The sequence below is a fragment of the Pteropus vampyrus genome, unplaced genomic scaffold (assembly GCF_000151845.1).
Source record: "Pteropus vampyrus isolate Shadow unplaced genomic scaffold, Pvam_2.0 Scaffold187, whole genome shotgun sequence".
Lineage (NCBI taxonomy): Eukaryota > Metazoa > Chordata > Mammalia > Chiroptera > Pteropodidae > Pteropus > Pteropus vampyrus.
The window spans coordinates 161,526-171,357 of record NW_011888968.1 but is presented as its reverse complement, the minus strand read 5'-3'; the positions used below and the strand labels follow the sequence as shown (position 1 = coordinate 171,357).

The following is a 9,832-nucleotide window of genomic DNA, read 5'->3' as shown; positions in this document are numbered from 1 at the left end:
GAGTGGGGGTGCGTTGGGGTCCCCACCCAGGGGACATTTCAGAGAGGGCGAGGAGGGCCTGAGGGGCCTGCAAGTGGGCAGGGGGCGGCTGGCCCAGGGAGGCTGCTGGGCCAGGGTCAGGCTTTCCAGGGCTGGAGGGGAGGGCTGTGACAAAGCCAGGTCAGAAGCAGACCAAGGCTGGCGCCGCCAAAACCACAGCCCGTCACAGGTGGGGCAGACGCCTTTCTCTGAGGACCCCCACTCCAGGCCCAGCACCACAATGGCTCTGTAGGACCCATGTGGCGGGGAGACAGCATCGACACGCGGGGGTGGAAGCCCCGGCTGCCCAGGGAGAGGGCGCAGGCAGGAGCACCAGGTGGCCTCGCTGCCCTGAGGGGTGGGGACGGCTGGCATGGGGCTGAGCCACTCCCCCGTGAGATGAGGATGCCATGAGCCCCTCCCTGTCGCCTGGCTGGGCTTCTGTGACTTACACCCAAAGCACCACCTTAACACGGAGAGTTAAGTCACAGCACTGCCCAGAACAGCCCTACCCCATCCCTGTGCCAACAGGAGAAATAGCCTGACCAATGGGGGGGTCCTCCCGCCTGCCCAGGCCCCGCCACTGCCCGGGCCACCTAGCCTCGCCCAGGGCTCACGGCTCACGGCTCACGGCAGGTCTGTGCCTCCTCCCCGGCTGGAGGAAAGAGGCAGTTTCCTCTATCCACTGGCCCCTAACAGCCCTACAGAGCGGGGCTGAGGCCAGCAGTTGACAGATGATGGTACTGTCCCCACCGACGTCCACCTACTTTATAGATGAGAAAATTGTGGTTCCAGGACCTGAAGGCCCTGCCCTGTGGTAGGTGTTGGAAGAACTGGGACCCCAGCTCCTAATCCTGTGGTGTGTCCACTTCCAAGGACACATCCTACAGAGGCCCACTGACTAAACTCTCCTCCAGGCCCAGGGGCGCCGCCAGCCACCTCTCTGGGTGGACCAGCAGCTTCTGGCCCAGCTCAGGACAGTGACCCCACTTTCTCCCATGGCCCCTGGCCTTTCTGGGCAAGGGCACGAACATGCAGAACCTTTCCTGCTGTGACAGGTAGGTGGCAGACTGGGAGGGACTTCAGGGTTGGGCAGGGTAGCCCAGGGTGTCGGTGGCCCCAGGGCTGCTGATGGCAGCCCCGGAACCTCCTCTGTGCCCCAGCCTGGGCATTGAAGTGGGGGGGTGCTCCAAAGCTGCAGCAAGGTTGTGCCAGCCCCTCCAGCTTCTCCTTCCATAAGCACCATCCCGTCGCCGAGCTGAGATTGTTAGCTTTGCCATTTTACACGTGGGGAAACACTTTTCAGAGAGGTTGGGGTTTTAACTCAATGTCATACAATCAATGCCTATGCTTGAGCCAAGTTGGACTGATTCTAAAACCCTCCATCCACCAACCCATTCATCATCCATCCATCATCTACCCATCCACCAATCCATCCATCCATTATCCATCCATCTATTCATCCACCCACCCACCCACCCAACATCTACCCATCTACCAATCCATCCATCCCTCCAGTCACCCATCATCTATCCATCCATCCATCCATCCATCCATCCATCCACCCACCCATCCATCCATCCATCACCCATCCATCCATCCATCATCCATCCATCATCTACCCATCATCCATCCATCATCTACCCATCATCCATCCATCCACCAATCCACCCATCCATCATCCATCCATCCATCACCCACCCATCCATCCACCCATCATCCATCCATCATCTACCCATCCACCCATCCATCATGCATCCATCATCCATCCACCCATCATCCATCCATCCATCCATCCATCCACCCATCCATCATCCATCCACCCATCCATCATCCATCCATCACCCATCCATCATCCATCCATTTGCCTATCTCCCATTTATCCACCGTTTTTCCATCCAACCTCCCTTCCCTCTCTCCTTCCTTCCCACCCCGTCTCCCCCCATGACTCTTTCTAGCCAATCAGCTGAGCAGCCTGATTTCCCTAACCCCACACCAATGCCCTGGCCCACACCTCTCAGTGGCTGAGTCCCCCTGGAATTCCACACTGAGCTCAAATGTCACTTCCCAGGGGGTTGCCACTCCTTGTCTCACACAATGCAAATTCCCCACACAACCCCGGAAGTTCCCGCAGCGCTCGCTCACGCATTCATTCATTCTGTAACTCCCATCCCCCCACAGGATACAAGTTCTAGGAAAGGGGCACATGTCCGTCTGTCCATCTCACAGCACGGGGAGCAGGGACATGCAGCAGGCACGAGTGGCATTGGCCCCAGGCTCCTTAGCCCCGGCAGCCCCTGGGGTGCATGCAGGCGGCGGAGCAGGTGGCGGGGCTTCCTTCCTCCTTGTCTGCGGGTCAGGGGATCAACTTCGGGGTGGCCAGGGGTGGCTGGGGGGCCGATTTCCTGTGTAACCCTGGTGAGGCTCATTTGGCCACCTGCCACCCCGACACCAGGCACAGTGAGGATCAGAGTGCCTGGTTCGCTGAGGACTGAGGCCCTGCCCTGTCTCTCTAGGCACTGGCAAGAGGTGAGAGGTCGGGCGCCCAGAGGTCTGCAGACCCTGGAAGCTGGGAGGCCCTGAGGCGGCACAGAGGCCCCCTGCTCCACTGGCGAAAGCCAGAGGCTGCGGCCACAGCAGAAGCCCATCCGTGCGCAGAGGGAGGGAGGGTGGATGGCGAAACAGACCCCGGCTGAGCCAGCAGCAACCTGGGACTGAGGTTCGTGGGCCACCCGGGGAGTGGCACAGGGGGACAGCATAGGAGGAGTCAGCTCTGACCCCAGCTTGGGCCCTTGTCCCAGCGTGAGCTGAGCAGGCTCCTCATGGGGCATCGGTGGGTGCTGGGTCCATGTGGTGCTGGCCCACAGCAGGTCAGGCTCTGCCCCCAACAGGGCCAGCCATGAGTCCCTGAGTTAGAGCACTTGTTTGGGCACCTGGTAGGTGACAAGCTCTCTGATCTGGTGCCAAGGCAGACTGGCTAACAGCAAGGCCTGGAGAGTGGTCACCAAGCCCACTAAGCCTCACCCGGGGCAGCACTCTGCCCCGCCTCCGGCCCCACGGGAGGCTGCCTTTGGAGCTGTCCCCTCCCCCACCATCCAGACGCCCACCTTCGGTCCAGAATAATGGGATCCTTGTAAAGAAAGGTCATTGTGCCTTATCAGGGCTGCACAGGCGGACACATGGCTGGTTGTCCGGGGCCAGGCCTCGCCAAGCCTCAGTCTCGTGGGGAGGGCTGAGGCCCTGTGAGGGGACCCAGCAGGATGGCGGACTCCGTGGAGGCCTGCTCTGACCACAGTCCTCCAGGTCATCTTGTAGAGGCCTGGGGACCGCGGGGCGGGGGGTGGGGGGGCGAGCACAGCGTCCAGCCCTGCCATCATCTACCCATCCACCCATCCATCATGCATCCGCGTGGCCTCCGCTAGCCTTGCATGACTCTGAGTCCCTATTTGTACGTGGGGGTTTGCTCTGGGGGTGGGGGCGAGGGCACGTCAGAGGGTGAGCCCGTGCCTGGTGCCCACAGGGGCCCAGCGCCCCGCTGTGCTGGAGGGAAGCGGGCAGGGGTTCCCGGTCAGGGCACATGCAGCTCAGGCTGCCACGGCTCTGTAATTGGTGGGAGCAGAAACAGGCACTTGCGGTCCAGCGGCCACGACCCACGTGCCCGCACCCCCACCTCTGCCTGAATCAAGCTTCTAACGGATTCAGGGAAAAACTGCTCCAAAATCACAGATAAGCTCAGGGACGAGGCAACACAAGCCCACCCGTGTTTGTACCCCGTCTTGTCCATGCAGTACCCCATGCACTGCATGGACAGTCAGCATGGGCCAGGGAAGGACGGCAGCCATCAGTTAAAGGACAGCGCCCACCAGGTCGATACCACGTATTTGCATTCTGGGACATGCTCAGGCCCCAAGACTGGTGACCATAAGAACGAGGAAACCTCCCGGGTTGCCAGAGCCAGCCATGGAAGCCGCCTGACAGAGGCCACCTCCAGGCCGCAGCCCAGGAACAACCAACCACCTCCCCAGAGCAGACACCAGCACGAGGGGCCAGAAGCGTGCTGGACCAACCACGTGGGGCTCAGGTCCGGCAGCGTGAGCAGGGACCCCCGGGAGCGGCGGCCCCTCAGAACGCCCGCCGTGCGTTTCAGCGTGCGGGGCCACCCAGTGAGTCCAGACTGGCATTTGGGACTGTCGGCCGGGGGCTTTCCCGGCCACTCTGCTGTGCCGCCGGCCCCTCAAAGCTCCTGGGCCCTTTCTGGATGGTCTCTCCCAACTGCTGTGATTCTTATGACACTGGGGGGCAGGAGGGGAGCAGATCTCCTCATCATCCCTTTTCAAAAACGGAGAAGCCGAGGCCCCAAGACGAGAAAAGAGCAGCCTGAGGTGTCGTAGTTCAAGCCATGCCCGGGTCCCGCCGAGGGCACAGACAGAGAGGAAGGCAGGGGACAGGCTCCCAGAGGGAGGGGGCGGGAGCTGGGGCCTTCCCACAGGCATTTCCAAGACATGGCAGTGGAGTGGCTGAGCCCTGGGGAGACGGGCAGGAAGTGGCTCGCCCTGCTCGGAGGACAGTGAGGGCCACACCTCAGTGTTCTCTTGGGCTGACTCAGCCGGGTCATGTGGCTGTGGGTTGGGGCTGGCCCCTGGCACCCGCCCACCTGGACTCCTGACGGATACCAGGCCAACAGCAAGCTCAGTGCCACGGTCAGCTGGTCTGGGCACCGCCCACCAGCCACTTCCTCTGCAGCCGACCACTCCCCTCCCAGTTCTGGGGGCCCCAGCCCGGCGGCTGGGTCGGATGTGGGCTCTGCTGCGGGCTCCGCTGCAGGCCTGACCCCAGCACGTCCCACCCGGACCCTCCTGCCCGTCCCAACTAAAAGGAGACTCTGATTCTCAGATGCAAAGTGCAGCCTGGTGGCAGGGGTCTCAGGGGCCGTGTGACCAGGCAGCAGTGCAGGGGAGGATTATAGGGAGAGAGGGTGTCAGGAGCCCAGCCAGGAGGTCGGGGACCCTGCCTCCCTCTCTGACCAGCACCTGGCCTCCACGTCCACATCTGAAACAGGACACGGATCTTGGGCTGCAGCCTGACCTCCGGCCCACTTCAGGGAGAGGTGCTCACCACTCAAGCCTTGGGGCTGGCCTCTGACACACCCAGGGGGACCCTCCCAGGGGTGCTAACAGGGCCCAGCTCTCCCACTGCGGCTCCTACCTGCATGCCCCTCCCTCTCCCTAGGGAGACAGCCCCACAGGCCACTCCCTGCCCTGGCAGTAGGTGACTGTGTTGGGGTAGGGCGTGGACCCGACCCCATCCTGCCCCCAGCACAAGGGTCCAGCTCCACCGGCCCCCTAGGTCCCCTCCAGAGTGAGGATTCCAGAAAGGCTGAGCTCTCTCGTGCCCAGCACTGGGGTGGGGGCTCACCAGGGTTTTCAGGAAATGGGTTTTGGGGGTCTCATCACAACCTGAGCTGCATGGCGGGGGCAGAAGGGGGCCTGGCTTCCCTGACAGCGAAGGTGATTCTGGTACAGAGAGCCTGCTGCTCCGGGGGTCCCAGTTCCCACGGCAGCTGCGCCCCAGCACGGTGCATGCTCTGCCCTCTCGGCACCCTCCCCGGCCAGGCCAGATGCTGAGTGAGCCGGCAGGTGGATGGCAGGAAAGACACCCATCGTCCCCCTCCTGTGTGCCTGTCCCCCATGCAGGGGCTGGGGGAAGGGTTCCTAATCTGGGGAGCAACGAGGACCCCAAGCATTTGAGTGCTCCACTCTCTGCCCTCTGTCCATTTCACAGGTGTGGTAACTGAGGCTGAGGGTGACCTGGCTGGCCCAGGGCCACGGGGCCGGTTAGTGCCAGCCCCCCGACTCCCGGCTTGCTGGCACAGGTGGTCCTGGGCCCCCACATCACCCCGCAGGGAGCGGGCAGCCCAGGTCTGCGAAGAATGTTCTGGAGACTGGGATAGAAACTGCAGAGAGAGCATGTTTACTGGGCTGTGGTCCCGAGGGTCCAGAAGCCCGTGCCTCCTCGCCACAGCCCTGGCCTTCCCCGCCAGCCACATACAGGAGCCCGGGATCTCTGTGGGTGGATGGGGTGCCTGTCTCACCCCCACCCCAGGTCCTGCATGCAGTAGATCAGCCCCAGGCTGTGAGAGCCAGCTGCGCTGACTCCCACAGCCAATCCATGAAGCACCTACTGTGTGCTCTCCCCTGCAGCCAATCCACCCAGCACCTACTGTGTGCTCTCCCTTGCAGCCAATCCACCCAGCACCTACTGTGTGCTCTCCCTTGCAGCCAATCCACCCAGCACCTACTGTGTGCTCTCTCCTACAGCTTGGCCCTGCAGGTTCTCATTCATCAGGTGAGAAGCCGCTGTACACTCCTGGCTGAGGCCAATGGGGTCTGAAGGCCTTAGCCACTCAATGACGGGCTGGGTGGGGTGTGAGCAGGGGCCCTGCTTTCTTGGCCCTTCTGGGATAACCAGCCATGGCAGCTCCCGTGACCCCAAGTCAGGCTGTGGGTGGCTGGTCACAGACCTACCTGCCCCCCCACAGGGGCTTATGGGGAAACTGCTTTTGTCAGAAGTCAAGTGTCTGGTGGACGACGTGGCCCTGCCAGTCGGGGAGGCCCAGCCTGGCACTGGGCCGAGCATCTTCTCCATATCCTGCCACTGTGGGGACAGTCCGGGAAGGTGGCCTGACATCTTAGGATGTGGTGACGAAGCCCTCAGGCCCTGCTACCCCGTTTGCTTACGAGGCCCTTGAGGCCACCAGCCTGGCCTAGAACAAACCACACAGGAGGGCGCACGCCCTCCTGGCATCGGCCTGACCCCATGACACGTGGGGGCCACGCCGAGAGTCCCCAAAGACACTAAAAAGGAGACAAAATATACCGAAGAGAAACGAACACACGTTCACACGGCTGGAAGGAGGCGGAGCGGAGGGTGGACACTCTGTGGTCCGTCCACACGGGGGTTGTCACTCAGCCGTCAGAGGGGAAAGGACTGAAGGCCGCCATTGACAGGAAGCGTCTAGAAGGGGGCGCGCAGCGACGCCGGCACAGTGATGTCAGGGGAAGGACTTGTTTCTCAAAAAGAAAGTCACATTTCCACAATTTTTCACACTGCCCCTGATTGTAATCACGGTGTCAGTCTTCTGCATTGACCCAGACCCCCTTGCTAGGGGCGCGGTTAGCACATGTGACCCCATTTTACAGACACTGAGGCAGCCACCTGGCCCCAAGTCCTGCCGCCTGGGACTTGCCTGGTGGTGTCGCTGAGATGTGAAGGGTCGGAGACCCCCAGGGATCCCCCAGAGCCTCAGGGCTGAGAACCCCCTTCCCCTGCCCACAGGGAGAAGGAGAGAGGGCAGGGCAGGTCCTCAGCGTTCCGAGACCTAAATTTGGTTCTGTCCCGACACAGCCGGTCACACTGTGCAATGACACGCACCCAAGGAGTGAAGCACCAAGCGGGCACCTCGTGAGCAGCAGGTGACAGCTAAAACCAACGCGGAGAGTGACGAGAGACGCAGTGACTACTGGGAGGCTGGTCCTGGGTCATGTGTCCCTTGGGGTCGGGTCCCTGTGGGGACGCCCCTGGGAACACGGCCCAGCAGTAGGCACTGCCCCTGGGTACCCACATCTCCTTAATCCACCGCTCGGTTTCCAGCGACAGGTTGTCCCAGCCCCGGGGGTTGGTTCTCAGGGGAGCTGCCCAGTGGCTCCCCAGGTGACAGATCATGACTCGTGTCCGAAGGCCACATGGCCACCGCCTCCAGGCTGCCCTCTCTGACTGCAGCGGGGTGTTTGAAATGCCCCCAAGAGCAAAACCAGGGAGACAGACTTGCTGGGTGAGCTCAGCTCTCCCTTCCAGCTCCAGAGTGGGAAGCACCGTGTATCACAGGAAAGGTGACTTCGTGCTGATGACGGGTGCCCGTGATCGGCTGTGTGACCCCCCTGGCCTCCTGGCTTCTGAGCCTTGGGCAGCCCGCCTGGGCCCAGGTGAACCCGGCAGAGGCCCTGGGAAGAGGGGCACTTGGCGGCAGCCTTGGGGTTGGATACGCCTTACACTGTGTCCCCAGAGGGCCAGGCGTGGGGCCAGGCGTGGCCCTGTCTCTGCTGGCCAACCTGGCTTGACCTGGAGCCGCCTGAGCAGGGCCAGCCCCAGCCTGAAGCCTGCCAGCGAGTGGGAGCTGTGCTTTCAGGCTGCTCCCTGTGCCCCGCGGGTCAGCCTGGCGGACGTGCTGCCAGCACTCAGCCCTGCGTGGGCCCCGCTGAGAAGGAGATGGAGGGAGGGTGACGGATCGTGAACGCGAATTGAAATGAACAGTGCTCACGTCCTTTAAGCCAATGATCCGACTTCTGAAAACTTCCTAAGTTTTCAGAACAAGACCCGTGGAGCCCGAGCGTGTGGGGGAGCGAGTGCTCTGCGGTGTCATTGACAGGGAGGAGACCCCCATCGACATTGGGGGGCGCGCTGACCGTGGCCACATGAAGGGCCACGGCACCCCGTGGTGACCGTGGAAGGGGCGGGGAAAGTGCCGGGGATGAGAGCTGGCCGCCATGGGGCCACTGCAGGGCCTTATGGACGAGATGATGCACCTGTGCGCGTGTAGCCGGTGTGCGTGACGTGTGTGACGAGGGGCCTTCTTGGTCCTGCCTGAGCTCCAGGACGAGCGTGTGTTCCTATTTCTGTTGGAAATAGCGTGTGCCCAGCAGAGCCATCGCCAGGCTGAGTCAGTGGGGAAAAGTGAGGGGTGCTGTACCCCACAGGGATGGAAGGAGCTCTTGATTGGCCTGGGGACGCTGGCCTGAGGACGTGAAACAAGGTGGTCTCCTGAGGGGGGCAGGTGGCTCCAGGGCGCCGGGGGAGCATGAATTGGCCTGGGGTCCAGCTTGCCTGGGCCTCCTGCGCTCAGCCCACACTCAGCCAACAGAAGGTGCTGATGAATGTCCCCAGGGTCTGATCTACCGGGTGGGCACACACAGAGCCGGGTGACCAGACTGCCTGGCCGCAGACGTGACCTCCGTTTTACCTTCAGAGCTGCTCCTGGGGCAGGTCCAAGTGACCAAGAGCAGGCCGGGGATGCGGGTGGGGGAGGGGCGAAGGCAGGCGGGGAGGAAGTAACACCTGGGGTCTCTCCTGGGCATCCAGGGTGGGGGCTCCATCCCACCAGGAGCTCCTCACCTTCACAGGAGACGTCTGGGGTGTGACCTTCCAGAACCTTCCCACTGCCTCCACTCTCACCAGCGCTGGCATGCCAGCCACGCGTGCGGACGGTGCCGTCACCCTGTCCTGGGACCCTGCACAGACCGGGGCCTCGGGGAGCCTCCGCCCTGCTGTGACGTGCGCTCTCCCCGCCAGCAGTTATAAAACCGCAGGGGACGCAAGAAGGAAGAATCGGGGTGGCGAGAGGTGCACACGGGGCGTTTCCGGGGAGATGAGAGGCAGGCTGGCTTCGACGACCGCGGGACCGCGGGGCGCTGGGCCCTCTGAACGCGTTCTGCGAAGGCTCAGGGAGGATTTCACAGAAGCCTTACAGAGAGACAAGGAGTCACACATCAGAGTTGAAAAGGCAGAGCAAGGTGCCCCGAGGGCACTGGAGAGGTGGCTTTGGGGCCAGCTGGATCAGAGGCTCAGCCAGGGGAAGCCAGAGGCCCTTCCCCGACCAGAGGCTGGAGATAGAAAGCGATTCAGGCCCGGAGGTAGCTGGGAAATAGGTGGCAGGAGCTGAGTGGCCACCGCAGGGGGTCCCAGTGGCCTGCCCCTCAGTGGGCTGCAGCCTCCTAAGAGCTGGACCTCTAGCCGCTGGGAACGCAGTACAGCCCGGGTC

General features: G+C 62.6%; 1 long non-coding RNA gene across 1 annotated transcript; it reads left to right on the top strand.

The window, feature by feature from the left end:
* The first annotated feature begins 5,114 nt into the window (after positions 1 to 5,114).
* Positions 5,115 to 7,721, top strand: LOC111746423. Its single transcript, XR_002783093.1, has 3 exons — positions 5,115 to 5,125; positions 6,297 to 6,363; positions 7,423 to 7,721. It is a non-coding gene; the product is annotated as an uncharacterized LOC111746423 (long non-coding RNA).
* The last annotated feature ends 2,111 nt before the right edge of the window (positions 7,722 to 9,832 follow it).